This window comes from Balaenoptera physalus (genome assembly GCF_965194825.1).
Source record: "Balaenoptera physalus genome assembly, chromosome: 16".
In the NCBI taxonomy this organism is placed as follows: domain Eukaryota; kingdom Metazoa; phylum Chordata; class Mammalia; order Artiodactyla; family Balaenopteridae; genus Balaenoptera; species Balaenoptera physalus.
Genome location: NC_138898.1, coordinates 42853840 through 42878074, shown reverse-complemented (window position 1 = coordinate 42878074; position 24235 = coordinate 42853840). Strand labels below are relative to the sequence as shown.

Genomic DNA, 24235 nt, shown 5'->3' with positions numbered 1-24235 from the left:
ATGTTTCTCTGAGTTCTGTGAGTCACTCTCACAAATTAATTGAACCTGAGGAGGAGGTCCTGGGACCCTCTGATTTATAGCCAGTCAGTCAGAAGTACAGGTAACAACCTGGGTTTTCGAATGGTGTCTGAAGTCCAAGGAGTAGGTTGTGGGAACCCCCAACTTCGAGCTAGTTGGGTGGAAGCACAGATAACAACAACCTGGCCTTGCGATTGGCATCTGAAGTGGGGGTTGGGGGGGAGGGCAGTCCTGTGGGACTGAATCCTTAACTTGTGGAATCTGATGCTATCTCATGGTAGACAGTGTCAGAACTGAGCTGAATTGAGTTGAATTCTCAGATGCCCTGCTGGTGTCTGAGAATTGCTTGGTTGTACGTGTGGGAAAGCCCCTTCCCACACATTGGAATTGGGTCCAGAAACCCTTTCAACTATTCTTTAAAAACAATTGAAAAAACAATCATATTAAACACTGAACTTTATAAGAACTACTCCAACAGAGGACTTATCATACTTTCATTGGGAATTTTTTTTTCTTCATATATCTCAAAAATCAAAATCCAGGTCAACAATCATTCTTTTGAAACTTGTGGCATCAAATATGTTTCAGGATTCAGAATCTCTTTAGTTTTAAAAAGGAAATATAGTTTATGTACCAGATATAAAATAAGATCCCTGTGAGATCTCAGCTAGTACCCTCTTATCAAACATATTAATATTTCTGTTGTAAAAGATAGGAATAATCACATTAGGTAAGATTTTTAAAAAGACTAAATACCTCAAGTCAATCTAGCTCAGTCTTTGCTTCCAAAAAGTTCTGGTCAGGACATGTTTTGGTCTTGGATTACAGAATTGTAGATAAGAGAATATAGATTTATAGTAGTAGACATACAAATCAGGAGATGAACAAGCTTGTAAGAAATCTTTTTAAGGTGCTGTGATAGGCACTGTACGAATACAATCTAAAAGAGAAAAGGCAAGCCAAAACATATCAACACGGAATGCCAGTAGCACAAAAGCATAATATAAAACTTACTACAAAGCTACAATAATCAAAAGAGTGTGGTACTGGCGTAAGGATAGATATATAGACCAATGGAATAGAATTGAGGGTCCAGAGTTAAACCCAAACATCTATGGTTAATTGCTTTTGGACAAGGGTGTCAAGACAATTCAACAAGGAATGAATAGTCTCTTCAAGGAATGGTGCTGGGACAACTGGAATTCCACATGGAAAAGAATGAAGTTGGACTCTCACTTCACACCATATATAAACATTAACTAAAAAATGTATCAACAACCTAAATATATGAGTGAGCTAAAACTCTTAGAAACAAACATAGGGTAAATCTTCCTGACCTCAGATTTGGCAATAAATTCTTAAATATGACCCCAAAAGCACAAGCAAGAAATGAAAAAAATAGGGAAATTGAACATCATCAAAATTAAGGAATATTTGTGCATCAAAAGACGTGTTTAAGAGAATGAAAAGACAACCTACATAATGGGAAAAAAATGCAAATCATATGTCAGGTAAGTGTAAAATATCCATAATATATAAAGAACTCCACCCAACTAAAAAGTGAGCAAAGGACGTGAATAGACATTTCTCCAAAAAAGACATACAAATGTTCATAAGCACATGAAAGGATATTCAACATCATTAGTCATTAGGGAAATACAAATGAAAAACACATTGAGTTACTACTTCACACTTATTAGGATGGCTAAAATTTTAAAAATGAAAACAACAACAATAACAACAAATGTTGGTGAAGATGTGGAGAAACCAGAACACCCATACACTGCTGGTTAGAATGTAAATGCTGCAGCCGCTATGAAAAACAATTTGGCAATTCCTCAAAAAGCTAAACATAGAAGTAGCATGTAACCCAGCAATTCCACACATAGGTAGACATCCTTAAGGGCATTATACTAAGTTAAAGAAAAAGATAAATACTTTATGACCTCCCTTATATATGAAATCTAAAAAAATAAACTAATTGCAACAGAGAACAGATTGGTGGTTGTTAGAAGTGGCAGGGGTAGATGAAGGTGGTCAAAAGGTACAAACTTTCATTTATAAGGTAAATATTTCTGGGATATAATGTACAGCATACTGACTACAGTTAGCAACAGTGTACTGTGTATTTGAAAGTTGCTAAGAGAATAGACCTTAAAAGTTCTCATCACAAGAAAAAGAAAACTGTAACTAAGTGAGGTGATGGACATTAACTAAAGTTATTGTGGTAATCATTTCATGATATATACATATATTAAATAATTATGTTTTGCACATTAAACTAATACAATGTTATATGTAATTGATCTCGATTTAACTGGAAAAATGGTTAAATGGCTAATTTTTGTAATATTCTACAATTTTAAAAAATTAATAATAAATACCTATTGAATTATACACCTAAATGGGTGAATTTTATGGTATGTGAATTAATCTCAATAAAGCTACTAAAAATTATGTCGACTTTAAAAAAATGCCTAAAATAAATGCCAACTGATAACACATAAGATGTGAACATCCGTAGCATGCTGTACCAATGAAGAGCACAGATTCTGAAGCCAGTCTTCCTGGATTTGAATTGTGGTCACTGCTTCTTGGTCACAAGACCCTGGTACGTTATTTAATCTCTTTAGGCCTTGGTTTCTTCTTTTCTAAAATAAGAGTGATAGTAACTTCTTCATAGAATGCTATGAGGATTAAAAGAGTTAATATTTCTAAAGTGCTTAAATGAGTAGCTGACACATAGGAAGCATTAATGCTGGTCATTAGTAGTAGTAAAAGTGCTTGGAGAGAAGCACATCTGGAATTTTAGACAGAGTGGATTCGGAGAGAGTCAACCTACTTCTAACCCACTGAAGAACAACTACCTGATTTATGAAAGACATGGAGTTTCAAGAGCTTCTTAAAAGACATTTGTATGTAAAATGGAGCAAGCATGAAAAATGACAACTGTGAGGAAACCGTTTCATCTCTGAACACAGATGAACAGAAAAGAAGACACTGACCATATTTGCCTAAAAAGAGAAGAAATGACATGTTGAGACAAAGGAGATAAAGTAGTTAAGGGAGAATTAATAAAAGCTCTGAATCAGAGAAAAAGGAGCTTAGTACTACCCTGCTAGGTGATTCTGATGGTGAATTAAATATCTAGGGCCTCACAAATCACCAAACAAACCACAACAAACCTTCTGCTCCTACACAAGAATGAGCTGGGATATTTAATTACTGCCAGATATGTACTTAACAAATACAACATTATTTTATTATCCACTGCTGCAGGTCAGAGCCTCCGGACACAGACTTTGAGATAAAGGTTAATCAGAGAGTGTGCTTGGGAGTAAAGGAAGGGAGATTAGGCAGAGAGAAATGTTGGGCTGTGAAATTGCAACAGAGGACTCGGCCAATCCCATCGGAGCTCTGGAGCTGGGATGGCCCTTCAGTTATCCTGATCCAAGGCAAGGATTGCCTGTGTAATCCCTGCATTGACCTATCATTTTATGCCAGGTCCAAGTAGAGCAGGATGTGTAGTCTTAACTGAGGCAGCTCCCATTAACTGAGGGCACTTGACAGAGAGGGTCTGGGAGCCATCACAGCCTGGATTCCTTGCAGTCAGGAATGAGTGCCCCACCCTGGAGGAGATCTGTGCTGTGCAACTTAGCACTCACCACATCAGTGGGTCCTATGTTGTATCAATAGTTCCCAGAGAAGCGGTAGCAGCGTGGCCAGGAAACCTGCTAGAAATGCACATTCTCAGGCCCCTTGCCAGGGCTACTGAATAGGAAATTCTGGAGGTAGGGCCCAGCAATCTGTGTTTCAACAAGACCTCCAGGTCATTCTGATATCTGCTAAGTTTGAGAACCACTGCTACATACACTAGGTAAAACATGAAATGCACACAAAATTTTTTCACTGCACGAATAGTTGTCATAAAGCCTGCATTTTGTGTATGCATATCATGGACTGATATTCAATACTACTGGAATATAAGAAAATTCAATCACTTAGAGTCCTGATTTTTGGGTCAGTCACAGAGCTGTTGGTTTATAGATTTGAAGATAATTACTAAGCTGTAGCAATATTTGATATGGCACTTAATATGTGACACAGATCAATGGAAAAGTGAGTTAATAAAACAATGAAGGAACTTCCCTGGTGGCACAGTGGTTAAGAATCCACCTGCCAATGCAGGGGACATGGATTCGAGCCCTGGTCTGGGAAGATCCCACATGCCGCAGAGCAACAAAGCCCGTGTGCCACAACTACTGAGCCTGCGCTCTAGAGCCCACGAGCCACAACTACTGAGCCCGTGTGCCACAACTACTGAGCCTGTGCTCTAGAGCCCACGAGCCACAACTACTGAGCCTGTGTGCCACAACTACTGAAGCCCATGTGCCTAGAGCCCGTGCTCTGCAACAAGAGAAGCCACCACAATGAGAAGCCCACACACCACAATAAAGAGTCGCCCCCGCTTGCCACAACTAGAGAAAGCCCACATGCAGCAACGAATACCCAACGCAGCCAAAAATAAATAACAAATAAATTTTTTAAATTAAAAAAATATAAATAAATAAATAAAACAATGAAGATACACTCATTGCAAAAAAAAACAAAAACAAAAACAAAAAACAGTCTATAAACATAAAAACACATGCTAAGGGAAAAATAATGTGCACTGAGTAAAACAATATGACAAGAGGTGGAGGACTCCAGCCAAATCCAACTTGGTTGACATTTGACTCTCTTCTTGGGTTTCGAAGAAGATCCTTAGGTGAAAATAACAGGATGAGCTCAGAAAGGAGGGAGGGAATGGCCTTAAGGCAATTTATCTTTTCTAAAGAAGTGGTCTTTGTAGCCAAGAGGGATGCACGGAGTTGAAAAAGGCCAAGGAAAATCTCCAAGTCTGCATTAACTCTGTGTGATAGACAGCAATGAGACAAATTCCAAACAGTGACAGGAAAGGTGGTGAAAATATTCTTCTTCATGGATATCATCACTCCAAGTATTCAATGAGACACAGGTGCCATGGTGTGGTCTGCAACTCATTAGAACATTCCAGGAAATCTTCTGAGAAAATGATAAATGAAATACTGAATGCCCCACACAAATAGTTTCAAATTTTGATGGTGTTTTCCTCGAGCCTGGTACAAGCAGCCTTAGCAATCTGAATAAAGGCTAATCTTACATTACTACATTGGCCTCCACTCTTCAAAGCCCTTTTACATACATCTGTAATTTTATGCTTGGAAGTACTCTTTGACATTGGCCAGTGTTGTTGTATCTGCATTCTTTATGTAAAGAAATGGGCCTGAAATGGCTAAATGACTTGCTCACGGTCCCATAGCAAGCTAATTGGAGAGAGGGATATTTATTCTTCTCACTTACTATTATCCTTTAGTGCAGTCTCCTATGTACCAGGGACTAGGCTAGAAGTTATGCCAATATTTTATAAAATCTTCACAAAGCCCAAGGAAACAGACACAGAGAGGTTAGGTAATTTGCCCAACATCACACAGCTATTAAATAGCAGAGCCAGAGTCCAGGGAAGTGTGACTCCAAAGCATGCATTCCTTCAACTATACTATTTCGATTGGTCTTGGGTGGGCCTAAGCATTATGCTCAGGTGATTTTATTGTGCACTGAGGATGGGTAACTGCTTCTAAGCTACTACAGTAGCAAAACATGTACAATTTTGGCCAGGACACTAGTGAGAGTATAAATGTATAACTGACAAAATTAAAATAAATAAAAAGGCATAGGAAGTGAAGAAGAAATGAGTTACTTTAAGAAAGAAGAGTAAATAAAATGTAGTACCCAAAATTCCACACGTTTTTGATAAATAAATATTAAGATATGAAGTACTAGTTGATTTACCCATCTTAAAAACGTGAATAGCAGGAGCAAGAAACCTAAAAGCAAGGCACACATCAACTTTTATAGGAAAAGAATGGTATTTCAAACTCTGAAAGTCAGAACTCAATCTGATATTTTATTTGACGTCAGTAATTTTTTACATTTAGAATAAATCATTTTTCTTGCATTTCAGGATGCTTCCCATGTGTATAAATAAACAGCTTTATATAAAACCAGTGTTTCAGTGGTGTGACTTCTTGGAAAGGTAGTTAAATATTGATCTGCCATTCTCCTGGCATAATGACCAAACAGAATAGTCCATCAATTTGTTGAACCAGTATCCCTAAGTGCTGCCAAACAGGTCAGCAGTTAATGTCTTTGCTGAGTAGTTGGTTTCCATGATATCTACAAAAAAACGATTTTCATGAATTGAAAGCAAAGCAGGAGACAATCCATTCATTCACAAGAAAGCTAGCTTGTCATTTGAAACTACAAGCAACTGAACTACCAGCTCTTCTCAGACACCAAGACTTATTTCCTCCTCCCAGCTGTCAATCTCCGTTTCACCAAGAAAAGCCCCAACCCCCCTCTACTTTGCTATTAAATTCCATATTAACACCTCCCAGCTGCCAAACCTCCTAGCCCTCTCCTTTGTCTACCTTTATAGTATGTGATCAAGAGCAAATGCTCCAGCAAGTTTAAAATCTTACAGCTGCACAAAATACACATGGGAAACAAAACCTTCTGCAACAGGACATCCTTTAATGTTTAATTTAACTTAAGCCTGTTGCTTAAACATATTTCTGTCTACTGGCTGCAAAATTCCATGTTGTTAGAGGTTCAAAAAAAGTATTCTATAGTATAATTCACATCTGTAAGTCACAATCTGGTGATTTTTTTTTATTCAGTTAAATATATTTTAATAATAATTTTAATCTCATCTCACTTAATATTTTGCTTCATCATCTTTTAAGTATATTTCTGTGTTTTTTGACCCAAAATTATTATTTACAGAGTATTTCTTATTTACAAGGAAAACCAACATTGAATTTTTCTAGAAGTAGTGTTTGCTTTAATAGCTTTTTTTTTTTCCCTCTTCCATTCTGAGTCACAATGAAGGAAAACTCCTTTGTAGGACCGAAAAAAACTGAATATAGAACCTCAAGATCTGAAAATAGAGACTTTGAAGCCATAAAACAAAGTTTGGGTATAAAACACAGATGGAGAATTTACCTGATCTCTAGTGTGAGAAGGGTTTCCAAAACACGCTTTTCTAAATAAACATAACTGTTTTAAATGCATACTTCCCAAATCAGAAGAAAAGATACCCAAGTTATTCACACAAAAAAGCATATACTCCTAATCAGGGAGCTTGTGTTTTCTATCCGACTTCACGGTTAATCACAAATTAATAGGGAGGTGAGGATACCTATTCTTATAAATAGATGGAAGATCAATTAGATTGATGACAGATGGACAGAAAAGACACAGGAATTGTGCAGAAAAGTGTAATTTGAGCTATTTCACATATTTTATTTTTCACATATTTTATTTTTCAATCTCCATCTGATAACAGAAATCTAATAAGTCAACTATTATTGCCATCTCCACAGCCTCTTACTGTGAGTTCTTATAGAAGATGCCTTTCTATCAGATGTCTCCAAAGATCTTCTTACTAGCAAGACTGAAGAATGCCTTTGTCATATCGAATATGCTCAGCTGTTTACCGCATGGTGAAGTAGTGTTAGAACCATTTAAAGATGTGTCTGACATCATTAATCTATTTGACCTCTGACCTGCAGATCTAAACTGTAACTATGGTGACCAAAGCTTGACCTTACAATGCTGAGAAACTTTAAAGCTCTGCAGTATTTTGGGTCACATTGTTAAGTTAGACAAAGGGGTAAAGAAGTAATGTGACAGTTTCCTGGGAATTAAGGTCAGCAGGTCAATTGTGCTGAAGCTTTTTGTGATAAGGAAACTAGTTAAATTTTTTGATCTGTTAGAATTTTTAGAATAGTACTTTGTTAGAAGTTGTAAAAAGTACAAAGAAATCAATTTATTAAACTCTAAGGAAGTTGGAAAAATAAAGTTAGTGTTGAACATTCAATAATATAACATTCCTTACAGCAGTTTATAGATGTAACATGATATACCTACCATTTTCACCATCTACACAATCACAAATAAATAGTTTCATCTGCAGATTCCTGCTCCAACTATAAGTTACTCAAAATGATAAAATGATCATTTTTTTTAACACAGGGATATTGTTGTGAACAAATTTACAGTCATTTACTTTAATATCTATTAAATAAAGACTACCTACACACACAATATTTATTTGCATTAGTTTATTCTCTGAGGAAAGCCTATAGTAAACGAAAACAATGAGCATGTATGTGAATGTAGAGCTAGTGTAGCACCATATAATGGGGACCACTACTCCTAATGTGAGCGCCTCCTGTATCTAGGTGTGCTCTCGCTGCATAATTAAAGCAGGATTTCACATACAAACTGTGAACCTCTGTTTTCAAGACTTCCTCATTATGCCTATAATGGGCTAGATTAACCTTTTCTACAAAAAGGCACATTCTGAGGCATTGCTTTATGGATATTTATCCTGAAACCCTGATTATTTCTATGCTAATCATTGGAAGCAAATTAGTGTGTGTGCGTATGTGTATATATATATATGAAGAAGCAAGGGTAGGGCTCTGCAGAAAAACAGTAAACAAGGGTATTTTCCACGTAAGCAAAGCGAATTCAAATGGCCCCTACCCAACTCAATTTTAAAACACACATCCGAAACAAATACTACAGACAATTCATATTTGCCATTATTTTTGTAAATAATAAAATCTATTTTGCTCTAAAGAATCTGGAAGCAGGTATCATAATTCAAATGTATTTCAGCTCATATATATAAATAGGAAAGAAACAGACTCTCTCTCTCTCACACACACACACACACACACACACACACACACACTCACTCACACGACAATTTTTACCAGATACATAATCACATGGAAAACACACTAAATATAATATTTCTTTTGTGTTTTTCACTTGGAAGTTTGCAGTCTAAGAAAGCAGGACTGCTGAAAGAGGAGACACCACTTGCAGCTTTATTTCCTTCACCTACATATCCCAAAGGGCATGCCAGTGATTTTTCTCCCATGTGTCCCTTTCAGACTTTAGAAGGTCTGAAGGAGCCTTTGGAATGGCAAAAGATTTGAAGACTTAAAAAAGAAAATCCAAGTGTGAGTCACTATAAATGAATTTTGACAGTATGCCCCAGGGAAGAGAATCCTTCTAAACAAACCACACTGGAACACAGTTATAACGTCATGGTAGAATCAGGTATGACCAGTAAAGAATATACAGCAAACAGAACCAATGAAATCTTTTGAATACATTTTTTTCTGCCTGGCTCTGGACTAGGAAGAAAATAAATCCTAGGTTCAAAACTTTTTAAAGCATTAACTAGATAGCCATGTGTAGAAGTACCTCACAGAATCCTCCAGAAACAGGAATATATTATCAGAAGGCTGGAAGTCTACCGTAAATAAGAAATAAAGGGGCAGGGGAGACAGGAAGGCTGGGAGCTGTGAGTAGTGCTGGGAGAGACTGAATCAAAAAGCAAAGAAACAATTTAATATACGTCCTTTCTCTAATACATTACATTTTAAAATCTGATCAGTTTTAACCAAGAGTGGCTAAAAATCTGCCACTAAAAAAGATACAAGGCCCAAATGGTTTTATATGGACATTTATATAAAATGTTATAAAAATCATACTTAATCATATTGTATTGTTATTATAATATACTCATTACTGGACATAATTTTCTAATATATTATTTAGGATATCTGCATTAATGTTCTTAATTAAGACTGGCCAATAGTTTTCACTTATATCTGTGCTATCTTTAGTTTCATTTCAGTTTTTGCTAACTCTGAAAAGCTGGTACATATTGAATTTAATTATATTATTAGCAGAAATAAAACATATCAGTCCAGTGAATTAAGAAGAGACATTGGGAAAACAGACAGAAAAACTAGGAAAATGTGGAACGTTTGTATTACTGAAATGCTAAATGTGAGGTGAGCCAAGAATCTGATTGGAATCCCACTTTTTGGGAGTAGAGGATTCTACTCAGACCCAACTATGCAGCACACACCTAACCATTCCTGATTGTCCCATTTCAATTCCTAAAGTGTTAAAACAATACAAAAAGACTCAAGCAAATGAAATATATAGTTATTAGAGGTTAGCACCATCTTCTGGGAAGTTCAGTGGAGGAAACTGGGACATAGGATAAGACCATGAAGAGAGTGGTCTTGATTTGTAAATAAAAGGGATTTATTGAGTGTTCAATATCTAGAATTTGAGAACTGCAAATTTGTTTTCTTTTCCACTGTCTTGAATAATCAGTATAAATCTACCCAAGGGGATTAGAATAGATAAAAATGTGAACAACTACTTCTTCAGTTTCTTCTACGGTTATTGATCTACTTAGATTTCTAAATCTCTTGAATCAAATTTTGTAATTTATCTTTTCTTAGAAAATAATACATATCATCCACATTCTTAAATGCATGCCATAACATTCTTTCATTATTTTCTTAATCTCTGAAACTATATTCACGTTCTCTTTCTCAACCTTAATTCATGTTTTTTTGGTTTTTTTAATCAGATTTGCCAAAGTTTGTAGGTTTTCTCAGTTTTTTAATCACCTACTTAGTTTGACTGTTTCTGCTTTAGCTCTTATCAGGTTCTTTCCTCTTACTTTCTTTATGCTTATGTTATTCTATTTCCTGGTTCTTTTTTTCTATTCTAGCTTTGTAATAAATGCATTTGAGATTTTAGATTTTCCTCTGCTTACTGCTTTGGCTATATTAATAGGTTTTGATACATCATAATCCATATTTTGCTTATTCTAAATAGTTTGTGATTTCCATTTTAATTTCCTCATTAATGAATATAATAAGAGCATTTTATATTTTTAAAGTTTCCAAGTAGAGAGAAAAATATACTCATACTTTTATTATTATATTTTAAAATTAATATACTACCATTAAAGAATGAAGCTATGTGAGATTCCCTTGCAGCCTACTTGTGAAATTTCCGGTATTTGAAAAGAATATGTATTCTCTGTTACATACAGCACACTCCTTCCCACACAGCTCTCAGAACTGCATAAGTGAACAGATTAGAAACTGAGGCTCAGAGAGATAGCTAACTAACCTAAGTAACCTAAGTACCCACTAAGTAAGTGATGAGGCAAAAGTCAAACACAGATCTACACAAAGCCTACACTCTTAATAACTCTGACAGATGGCTTCCATAATTACTCATTCCCTTACCCTTCTCTCCCCAGTAGACTAGGAATTAGCCGACGGCAAATATTATTTCACTTTCTATCACAAAAGCTGTGGTAAAACAGTACTTTGGTCACCCACAAATAACCACTCATCATGGCATTCACCCTTTTGTTTAGTGCCTTCCTCTTACATTGGACTGGTTTGAGACTCACATAGAACATGGCTTGGTGATTCCACTTTTGCCCTCTTAAGAGTGCATGTAAAAAAATCAGATTACCCTGCTTGAACAACCACACAGAGAGGCTAAGTGGAGAGCTACATGTGGAAAAGCTACATGGAGAGAAAGGTCCTGAAACTGCACGGAGGAGAATAAAAAATCCAGCTAACCAGGAGAAACAAACCGCAGGTATACAACCTCAGTCAAGCTGTTCCGGACGTCCTTGCTGAGCAGTCAGACACCTAAGTGAAGAAGCCAACTTAGAGGCTCCAGTAGACATCATGTGGAAGAGAGACAGTTCATCCCTGACATATTGTCTAAATTCCTGACATATGATCTGTGAGAAATAATAAAGTGACTGTGGTGCCAAGCTACTAAGTTTCGGGAGAGTTTGTTATACAGCAATGAAAAACCTAAACAGCAGCCAATAGAGCAAGGCTTCACTAAATATTGTTGAATGAATAAATGAATGAATGAATGATAAGTGAATAGGCAACTTGATTTATCATGGATAGTGGACTTATTTTACATGCATATAAAAGAGCAATTTTATCCTCTAGAGAAATTATTTCAAGTCCATACAACAGTATAAAACAGGACAGCACACTGGGGTGTTTCATAGTACAGTGTTAGACACCATTCAACAGCAAGCGCTACTAGAAGCTGCCTCTGTACCAGGCCCTGTATGGGGCTCAAAGATCACAATGGTGAGCAAAACCAAAATAGGTCCCTGCCCCCACACAGCTCCCAGTATGATGAAGGAGTCAGACAGATAATCACAGAGAAGTCAAACTGCCTACTATTATGAAGGCCACAGAGGAGAGGAACATGTAATCAGAACACAGAGGAGTTCAAGGGAGCTGATGTGGTCAGGGAGATCAGGCAAGGCACTTGAGAGGAGCTAAAATCTGAAGAATGGGAAGGATTTATCTAGAGGAAGAAAGAAAGGAAGAGTAATGCTGGAAGACAAAGCCTATATAAAGAAGGCTTATAGTGGAAGGGAGTCTGGCAAATGCCTCTTGAAAATATATAATAACCACAGATATACTATGTAAATTCTAAAAGTCTATTTCGTTAACTAATTACTTCACTTGACTTCTAATAATCTCAATATAGTAACTGCTCACTAGCAAATATGTAAAATGAAGTCAATAATTCGAAAAGAACCAACTTTTTTTCTTATTATGTTACTAAGAATAAAAAGGCATGTATTCAGACAGATGCAGATGAAATATGATGAAAGTTATTATTTTTAAACCTACAAAAAGTTGGATTAGCCTAAAAATAGTCTATATTCAATGCAAAGAACTTCAGCATAAATTGCTCAAAAATCACAAAATATGAGAACAGAAGTTGTAATTAACAGAAGGCATGAAAGGGAATCATTTCTTATGAGAAATAATTCAATATTTTTATATTTAAGTTTTAGTATCCTAAGCAAATCTCTTTTATAATTAACAATTCCCCCATTGAGTTCAAAATGTATATAAATTAATTCAATACTATTAATAATATGATAATTATTTAGTTTTTAGGATCTCCATCTGCACATTTACACAATAATGTTTTAGCATGCTACCACATAGCATTAAGTAGCATTAAGTAGCATTTCTCTACTTAAAATGCAGTTATTTACCTAATAAAGCACAGGGAGATTCCTTGGCAGTTTCTTGGAAAAAAGAAACTGTGGTTTTTACGTCTCCCTTGAAAGGAAATTAAATCAAAAATCCTGCATTTAATTAACAGTGAGGTAGTGACACCAATGCATTGGGACCAGGAAATTCAGAGTTAAAACTGGCACTCCGTCCCTAAAACAGGCTATTGTCCTGCCCCCACCCCCAAGCCTTGCAAATTTAATTAAATCTAAGTTCTGAGCAGTTGATAAAAGTAGTTCAGAAAACTCCTTATAGGAATTTCTTAAAGGAATCCTTTAGATGGTCTTCTGTGCTCTACTTCCTCTCACTCAGACACAACAGTCTATGTACGTTTTCTCTTCTCTTAAAAAAAAAAAAAAAAAAAGAATTTCAGGTAAAGGAAAAATTTTACCTCAAGTATTCCCTGTCTTCCCAAACCCAGGAAAACAAAACTTTGCCCTTAAAGTCCTTTCAGTCTCACTACTTGGAGGCTGAATCCAGGCTGAAGTTTCATCAAACTTTATATTTGTTCTTTATATTCCTCAGTGTGAATAGGCTTTTTTCCTGCAATTAACTTTGCTCTCTAATAATTAAAAGACACTATATAACATGAGAATTCATTTACAACTCATACATTGATAATTTCCCCCAAATCATTCTTAACCACATTAGTCTGTAAAGTATTGAACAGGAGTCTAATAATAAAGTTTAAAATGACAATTTCAAAATGGCTGATAAAAGTTAATATCCATGTATCTCTAATAATAGAGTCTTGAAGGTTCTATGATAATCATTTCTCATTGAAAAAACCAATAGAACAATTGTTTTTAACTTCACAAAAGTTTACATTTCATTCTGTTAAAAAATCTTGCCTTTGCCAACAATTCAAAATTATTTCCAGCAGCCAGAATAAAGATTATTTCTGAAATGATTTTTTACTTTATTTAATCTGAAACTGTGTGGGAAAAAATGGAGTGTATTTCCACAATAAGTATTTATCGATTATATTTTAGACCCTTTTTTAAATGAGGGTAGTGGACATAGTAAAGTACAGAGAAGACCTAGAGTTTCTATATTCTAAAACAAATATATGTGGATAATTTAATTAGGAAAGGAAAAGGAAACAGGAAATAGGACCATATACGTATATATTATCATTGTATTCAAGAGACAGTGCATATCATATCATGTGACAACTAAGGCCCCAAAAGTAAACTGTTAGTGATGTCAATGAACATGGCAGACAAGAGTAGGCAGCTCCAAGAGCCTGTGCCCCTACAGAAATATCAAGAAATCAAGCAAAATTGTCAGAATCAACTTGGTCAGAACCCTGGGAAACAGTCTGAGGTTTACAGCAACCAAGAGAACACTGAACCAAAACAAAGAAAATTTTTAAATGGCAGAAAATATTTGTGATGTTTTTATTTGCCCTTGCCCAAACTCCCTCCCTAGTTCAACAATAGTCTTAAAGATGGCAGTTGGCTCACCTAGTGTGCCACCCTAGTCCTGTGTTCCGGAGGAAGCAGAGAAGACACTCGCAAAGAACTGCATGTGTTCTAACTTTTCCAAGGAATACCTGGGGGAACAATGTGTGGCACCTGACTTTGTTTTGCCTAACTGGGAACTTGCTCAGAAAAGTGGCAAGAATTTGAAAATATTGTAAGGTAGACAAAAAACCACAGTTTCCTGGGACAAAATATTATAATTGAGGCATACAATACAGCAACTAAAGCCAGGGAGAAAAAGCTGGAGAGACAGGGTTTTTTTTTTTTTCATGTATACTGGGAATTTAAAAAGCCATGCACATGTCCAGAAAAGACCTAATCAGACCTTAAGCTTTCATCTCTGGCTGGACTGTAGGGTAAGCTCAAGCAAGAAGTTAACGCTAACACAGAGATGAAAAGTGGGCTGGCAAAGTGTTGAAGGAGTGCCCCAGCAAAAGCCAATCTACAAAGACTACAAGAGGTTTAGGAATATATTTTCCCATTTTCTTTCTTTTCTTTCTTTCTTTCTTCTTTCTTTCTTTCTCTCTCTCTCTCTCTCTTTCTCTCTTTTTCTTTTTTCCTGTTCTCTTTCCTGTTTTTTCCCCCTTGTTTTGCCATCTGGCATTCAGGTTAATCTCTGTCAAGACACTAGCTAAACACAAGCTAAAGGAATGGAGACCTCAGAGACCACCTGTGCCAAAGAACACAGACTTTACAAAATTAGATCAAAAGGTCACTACAAATAGTTACAGCATACAGCAAGCAATAAAAATGAACCCAGGAGTGGGGGAAGAATCTGATTTCCAGGGTTAGCACATTATAATATTAAAAATGTCCAATTTTCAACTAAAAATCTATGAAACATGCAAGAAATAAGGAACTATGGCCCATTAACAGAAGATGTTAACAGAAACTGTCCCTAAGGGAACATAGCCATTGGACTTATTAAACAAAATCTTTAAATCAACTGTCATAATAAATCAAACCAGGAGTATGATATATAAACAAATAGAGAATATCAATAAAGATTTAGAAATTATAAAAAGAAACCAAAGAGAAAACATGAAAAACTCACAAGAGGATTTCAATGGCAGATTTGACAAGGTAGAAGAAAGAATCAGTGAATGTGAAGATAAATGAACAGAGCCTAAGAGAACTTTGGTACACAATCAAGCATACCAACATATATGCAATGGCAACCCCAGATGGAGAGTAGAGAAAGAAAGAGACAGAAAGAATATTTGTAGAAATAGTGGCCAAAAATTTCCCAAGTTTGATAAAATACACAAATCTACACATTCAAGAAGTTCAAAGAACTTCAAGAGTATAAATGCAAAGAGATTTACACAGAGACACATTATAATCAAATTGTCAAAAACCAAGGGCAAAGAGAGAATCTGGAAAGCAGCAAAGGAGAAGCAACTCATCACTCATACAAAGGATCCTCAATAAGATTAACAGAAATCATGGAGGCCACAAGAGAATGAAATGAGATTTTTAAAGTGCTAAAAAGAACTACCAACCAAGAATGCTATATCTGGCAAAATTATCCTTCAGAAATGAGGAGAAACTAAGACAGTCTCAGAGAAACAAATTCTGAGACAGTTCATCATTAGTAGAACTGCCCAACAAGAAATGCTAAAGGGAGTCCTTTAAGCTGAAATAGAAGGACACTAGTCAGCAACTTGAAACAATATGAAGAAATACAGAGCTCTGGTAAATGTAACTACATAGTAAATGAAAAAGCCAATATTATTATGTTTTTGATCTGTAACTCCTTTTTTAATTTACAATAGTATTTAAAAGACAAATGCATAGGACAATAATTATTACGTATGTTAATGAGCACACAATATAAAAAGATGTAATTTGTGAATGACAACATAATGGGGAAGAGCTATACAGGATCAGAGTTTTTGTATGCTATTGATGATTGTAAGTTGGTACCCATTCAAAATAGTTTGTTGTAAGTTTAAGATTTTAATTGTAATCTCCTTTGCAACCACTTAAAAAAAAACTTAAAAATACATACAGAATGAGAAGAGAATCTAAAGAGTACAAAACAGTAGAAAAAAATAAAGTAGAAGAGAAGGTGGTAATGGAGGAAATAAGAAACAAAAAGCTATTAGACATACAGAAAACAAATAGCAAAATGGCAGAAGGAAGCTGTTCTCTATCGGTAATCACTATGAATGTAAATGAATTAACTCACTAATCAAAAGAGATCGGCAGAATAGGCTTTAAAAAAAAAAATGAAACAATTATATGCTGTGAGAAGAGACTCACTTTAGATCCAAAGGCACAAATACGTTTAATATAAAAGTACTGGAAAAAGATATTCCATGGAAGTAGTAGCCAAAAGAGAGCCAAAATGGTTATATTAACATCAGACAAAATTGAGACTTCCCTGGCTGTCCAGTGGTTAAGACTCTGTGCTTCCACTGCAGGGGGCACAGGTTCAATCCCTAGTCAGGGAACTAAGATCCCACATGTGCGAGCCAAAGGAAAAAAAAGATAGGAAAAAAGTATCAGATAAAATAGACTTTAAGTCAAAAATTGTTACAAAGGACAAGGAAGGATGATAGATAGGTAGATGATAGAAAGATGGAACGATAGATTGATAAAAGGGTCAAAACATCAAGAAGATATGAAAATTATAAACACATACGCATTTAACAAAAGAGATCCAAAATATAGAAAGACCCAAAATATATAAAGAAAGAGAAGTAAACAGTTCTACAGGAACAGTTGAAGATTTCAATACCCCACTTCCAACAATAAATAGAACATCTAGACATGAAGCCAGTAAGGAAATACGAGGCCTTGAATAACACTATAATCAAACCAGACCTAAGAGACATATATACATCATTCCATCAACAGCAGAATAAACATTCTCTCCAATTGCATGTGGAACATCTTCAAAATATACCATGTTAGGCCCAAAATAAATTTCAATAATTTATAAAGATTGAAACAGACAAAGTATCTTCTTCAACACAATGGAATAAAGCTAAAAATCAATAAAAGGAAGAAAGCTAAAAAATTCAAAAATACATAAAAATTAACCACCATAATCTTAACCAATAGGTCAAACAAGAAATCATAAAGGAAATTCTGAAAATGTCTTCAGACAAATGAAAATGAAAATAAAACATACTGAATTAGTTTAGATGTAGTGAAACCAATGCTTAGGTGGAAATTTATAGCTGAAAATGTATACATTAAAAAAGAAGAAAAATCTCAAATCAATAACCTAACTTTACACCTTAAGGAACTAGAAAAACAGTAGCAAGCTAAACCCAAAGCTAGCAGATAAAGGAAATGATAAAGATCACTGCATAGGTAAGTGAAACAGAGAAGAGAAAAACAACAAAGTCGATGAAATCAAAATTTAGTTCTTTGATACATCAACAAGATTGACTAATCTTTAGTTAGACTGACGGATAAACAGAAAGACTAATATATAGATGAAATGAAAAATGAAAGTGAGGACATTACCTCCAACCTTAGAGAAATAAAACTGATTATAAGAGAATACAATAAACAATTGTGCATCAACAAATTGGATAACCTAGATGAAATGGACAAATTTCTAGAAACACATAAACTACAAAAACTGATTAAAGAAGAAATAGATTATCTCAACACACCTATAAAAAGTAAAGAGATTGAATCAGTATGAAAAACCTCCCGACAAAGAAAATCCCAGTACCATATGGTTTCACTGGTGAGTTCTCTCAAACATTTAAAGAACAATTAACACTAATCCTTCTCAACCTCTTTCAAGAAACAGAAGAGGAGTAAAGACTTCCTAACTCATTCTGTAAGGCTAGGATTACACTATACAAAATAAAAACTATAGACTAATACTGCTTATGACTGTAGATGCACAAAATGTTCAACAAAACACTAGCAAACCAGACCAACAGCATATTCACACCATGACCAAGTGTGAATATTCCAGGAATGCATGGGTGGTTCAACATAAAGAAATCAATGAATGCAATATTTTTAATAGTAGGAAGGGAAAAAAACCACACATGATCAACTCAGTTGATGCAGAAAAAGCATTTGACAAAATGTAATATACTTTCTTGACTAAACAGAACAGAACAAAACAAAACAAAAAACCAGGCAGAAAACTAGGAATAAAAAGGAACTTCCACAAACTGATAAAGATCATTTATGAAAAATCTACAGCAAGCATCACCACTGCTATTCAACATTGTACTAGAAGTTCTAGCCAGAGCAACTAGGCAAGAAAAACAAAAAAAAGGCATATGAATTAGAAAAGAAGCAGTCAAACTATCTCTATTTGCAGATGACATGATCTACATATATAGAAAATCTCAAAGAATCCACAAAAAAATTTACTAGAAGCTAACAAATGAATTCAACAAATAAGATAATATATAAAAAACACTTGTGTTTATACCCACCACTAACGAATAATCTACAGATATTAGAAATCAAATCCACTTACAATAATATCCAAAATGATGAAATGCCTGGAAATAAATTTAACCAAGGAGGTGAAAGGTTTATATAATAAAAACAATAAAATATTTTGAAATATATTAAAGACAAATAAATAGAATGATATCATATATTCATGGATTGAAACTCTTAATATTATTAGATAGCAATATTACCTAAAGTGATCTACAATTTCAATGCAATCCCTATCAAAATTCCAATGGCTTTTTTTTTTTTTTTTTGCATAATTTGAAAAGCCAACTCTCAAACTCATATGGAATTGTAAGGGGCCTCCAATAGCTAAAACAGTATTGAAAAATAAAAACAAAATTGCAGGGTCCACACTTCCTCATTTCAAAACACAGTAATCAAAACAGTGTGGTACTCACATAGGATAGATGTGGATCAATGAAATAAAACTGAGAGTCCAGAATTAAACCTAAATAGCTATGGCTATTTGAATTTCAGTAAGGGTGCCAAGATTATTTAACATGAAAAGAAAAGTATCGTCAACAAATGGTACTGGGATAACTGGAGACACACATGCAAAAGAATTAAGTTGTACCCTACTTCACTCCACATATAAACTCTAATTGCAGATGGATAAACAGCCTAAATATAAGAGCTAAAACCATAAAATTCTCAGAAGAAACCATACAAGTATATCTTCATGACCTTGGATTTGGCAATGGATTCTTAGCTATGACACCAAAACACAGCAACAAAAGAAAAAAAAGAGATAAACTGGACTAGAATTTACAATTTAATTACAATGACCCAGAGAAATGAAAATTTATTTCCACACAGAAACTTGTACACTAATGTTTATAGAAGTATTACTCATAATGGCAAAAGTGTAGAAACTACCCAAATGTCCTTCAACCGATGAATGAATAAACAAATTCTGGTACACACATACATTGGAATATTACTCAGCCATAATAAATAAAAACGTTATAACTGAAAGAAGCCATACACAAACAGTATGATCTCATTTATGTGAAATATCCAGATTGGCAAATCCATAGAAGCAGACAGCAGGAGGTTTTGGTGGTTGCCAGGAGCTGGGGGAGGTGAGAGAAAATGGGGAATAACTATCTAATGGGTATGGGTTTCCTTTTGACGTGATGAAATGTTTTGGAACTAGATAGAAGTGGTAGTTGCACAACATTGTGAATGTACTAAATGCCACTAAATAGTTCATTTTAAAAATATTAATTTTATGACAGTGACCAGCATATAGTAAGGTATTATTATTACTAGGATCCATATTTCTGCAGACCAAAAGTCATTACTCAGATCTATGAAAACTCAGATACTCCTTTTTGTCTTATGGAAAGGGATTCCACTGGACATTACAGAAGCTGATGCCTGGGCCTACTGGGGAAACCATCAATACTAGAGTTATAAACATGACCTTTATTAAACAGCTAGAAAAGGAAGAGAAATGTACAGATAAACCAGAGATGACAGTAAATGGGATCTAGAAAATAAACTTCTGCTGGGCATGCACAAAGAAAATAAAAGGTTAAGGTGAGCTGTGGACAAAACATAAGAAGCCTAAATGTCAGAAGGATTCATTGGGAAGAAGCATGCATTCCTATCTACTGAGCTTTTTTTCCCTACTCCCCATGGTCACTAGACTAGCGATTGGCTCCTTTTTTGGCATCCTGTTCACAAACCCTCATGGTTTCTAGACAGCTGCCTAGTCCGCTGACCATTCTGACAAAAATGACCTGAGAACCATATCAGTCAGTTAAATTACCCTCTGTATCCTTTCCACCTACTGGAGTCACATGCTTTACAGAACTGAAATAGCTGGTATTTAGGAAAAATGAGGGAAGTGTTAACAGCTCCATTTTTGAGGTTTGAGGTTTTATTATTAAGCATCAGTCATTCAGTTTGGACTGAAATTTTAATTCACTAAAATTTAATTCAGCAAAACTATATGGATCATCTATCAGGTGTCCAAATCCATACTAGATTTCAAGATAGGGGCTGAGACCTGAGAAGGGATGTACAAAGTCATGACAGCACACTCTAGTGGGAAAAACATAGAGATAGAAGAAAAGGGGTCATAGTCTGTTTCCTTGTGTCACAGGGGAACACTGATAACCCTGACAAATGTAGAGGGCTGCAGCGAGGGTATGATTAAGAAGTAGAATCGAAGGTATCTCAGAAACTTTAAAGAATAGTCTAGGGATGGCAAATACTGGAGGCAGTGATCATAACACTCTATCTTATCAAACCCGGATATGACCTCAGAATACTTAACGGTCCTAAGAGGGCCACCATGAATAGATCAGCCTTGGCACATGAGTACATAAATAGATAGTAGAAATGAGAGGGATTATTATCACTGAACACTGAAAATGTGACTTCAATTTCCTAAATCTCCTCAGTATCACACAGCCCCCTGCCAACTAGGAAAGGCTTCTTAGCCCCATTTTTCAGATTTTGTTCAGCAGCTTCTGTCCTGTCCAGGAGATATTTTCCTTTTGTTGCTTCCCCAATCTGAAGGCATCTTCTAGAAATTAAATAGTAATTAGTAGATTCTACTGAGTGTGACCATAAGCTAAGCACCATGCTAAACAGTTGACATACCTTGTATCAAACACAGGGACAAACTACAAAAAAAAATGTAATTTTCAAAGTAGGTATTTCTGAAATGCTTTTCTAAAGGAAATTATGCTTAATTGTAACAATAACTAATAGTAAATGAGGACTTTATATTTTGCAACTGGATTTATAACCATGATAATTCATTTGCTCTTTCCAACAACCCCTTGAGGCTGGTGGGATAGCTGTTAATATCCCCAGGAGAGATGAAGTAACTCACCCAAGTTCTTGTTACAAATAGCAGTGCAGGGTATCAAACCCTCTCCCAGATTCTAAATACACTTGACTTGCCTTCCAGACGCAAAGAAAGTTGAGCAACGAGCCTGAAATTTAATAATTTACTGCCTAATCTCCCTTTCTGAGATCTGCCTTGCCTTTGGTTTTCTTATGTGAACTCTGAAAGAATCCCTTGCAGATACCTACTATATTCTCTTGATCTAATGCAAAAGTTGCCAAGCACTGCTGCAAAATTAAAATCATCTAATGCAAAATTTCCAAGCACCATAACTTAAAACAAAACAAAACAAAAAGCCGCAACTCATCTGCAAGGCAATAAGAAGCAGTGGGTAAAAACCTGGATTGCTTGGATTCTAGAGCCAGTCGGCCTGGGTATGAAGCCTGATGGCTGTACATAGTGATCTCGGGCAAGTTTTTAACCACTTTGTTCTAGGCTATAATTGGGGGATAATGGTATTAACTACTTCACAGGGGTGTTGAGAGAATTGAATAAATTAATATCAGTAAGTAAAGTGCATAGAAGAGGACCTGGAACATAATATGTGCTCAATAAATGAAAATTATACTGAACCAAAAATCTACTATCTTGTAAACTATCCCCAGGAGTACATTAATCTACTTGAGAAGTTGCATAAACTCCTTTTAAGTCCCCAGAGTGACATTCAGTCCACTGTTTATTCCCATTTACTTTACTATTTCCTATATATATAACAACACTTGCCACTTAAAAGTAGACTAAATTGTTACATTGTTCCTCTTTGAAACTGATCCTTTGCCTCCATATTTCACTCTGCTTTCACCTCAAACCTGAAATGGTCTTTGCTTTTTAAAATGAACAATTTTGCCATTTGAAGGGAAGAAATATATTACAGCTGCAAAGATAAGTTGAATGTTTCAAAGAACTACGCCTGGCATCTTTAAGAATAAGACACGTTTAAGCAAAAGAGATGGCTTTGTGTGAGATCAGAGGCAGATCCAAAATCTTAGCGGGGGACAAAACAGCCTCTTTGGCCATTTCCCAAAATCTCTAGAGCACTGCCTTATTTGCACATTCATTTGCATGAGTCTTATCAATATCAAATGTACTCACATATTTACTGTGTGCCTGCCTTTCCTGACAGATGAAGAGAGACTGCTCTCTGTCCAAGTTCACCAGCAGCTCATCAGTTGTCTGCAACCCGCAGTTCTAAGGATAAGGCAGTGAGAACCACATTTCATGGTTTTATGGGCTACGTTGGGTGACTGAGGTTTGCCCTAAGGAACCCAACATTTAACCTAGAAATATTTGTGAGTAGAATCATTTCCTTTCTTCCTTTTCTTTCATTCTAGAGGTCACTGCCACTAGAAATATGACCAAACTGAGAAAGAAGGAGTAAAACAGACTTTCAACTTCTTTAAGAAATTCTATATTCATAGAATATAGACTATCTAGATACGCTGTAAAAATTGTTAATCCTTTCATTTAAATTTTTTATTATATTAGTAAGTGCTCAACATTGACAAAAGGCAGGAAATAGAGAAAAATACTGAAAAGAAATGAAAATTTGCCCATTATCTACATTTTGTAAAAAGCACTAAGATGGTTCTGATACACAGAGTTGAGGTTGTTGCTGCTGGTGATTAAGAATGCCAAGAATATTATGTTATCTAATAGGTCAGTAGACTCCTATTGTGGCAAACTGTATTCCTCAAAGATGACTGCAACAGTATCTCCTGGTCCTCATAGTCTTCCTACAATGTGACTTTGACACTCCTCCCATGGAGAGGTGGGTGTCTGTGTTCCCTCCTCTTAAATCTGGATGGATTTGTGACTAATGGAAATAACGTAAGTAAGTGACTACCGAGGACAAGTTATAAAAATGTGATGGACTTCTCCCTGTTTCTTTTGAGATGTTCACTCGTAGAACCCAGCCATCATGCCATGAGGAAGCCTAAGCAGCCCGTGAAGAGGCCAACTTGGAGAGTACAGAGATACCAAGCACACAGCCCTGGCTGAGCTCTAAGAAGAAGTCAGCATCAATTGTGTGAGTCAACCAACTCTTAAGTAGATCCTCCAGCCCCCAGGTCAGCCACCCCAGCTGATGCCATGTGAGCAGAGATGATGTGTAACTATTGAGATTTGTGCACAAAATACATCATTGGTTTTATTTTAATGGCACTAAGTTTTGGGGTGGTTTGTTATGAGGCAACAGATAATTACTTAAACTTATAGTAAGAGCGACTACAACTGAAATGGTAAGCATTTATCATGCGGCAACACTGTAAAATGGTTTTAAACGTTGTATCTCAGTTAATTCTCACAATAACCCTTATGGCATAGAGAGTATTATTACTCCCAATTTATATATGGGGATATTCAACAACACA

At 35.5% G+C, this 24235-nt stretch overlaps 1 protein-coding gene across 9 annotated transcripts in view; it reads right to left on the bottom strand.

Moving 5' to 3' along the window:
* MACROD2 (mono-ADP ribosylhydrolase 2) overlaps positions 1–24235 on the bottom strand; it is a 1951733-nt gene that overhangs the window by 1587042 nt on the left and 340456 nt on the right. The gene's annotated exons all lie outside the window — the stretch shown is intronic.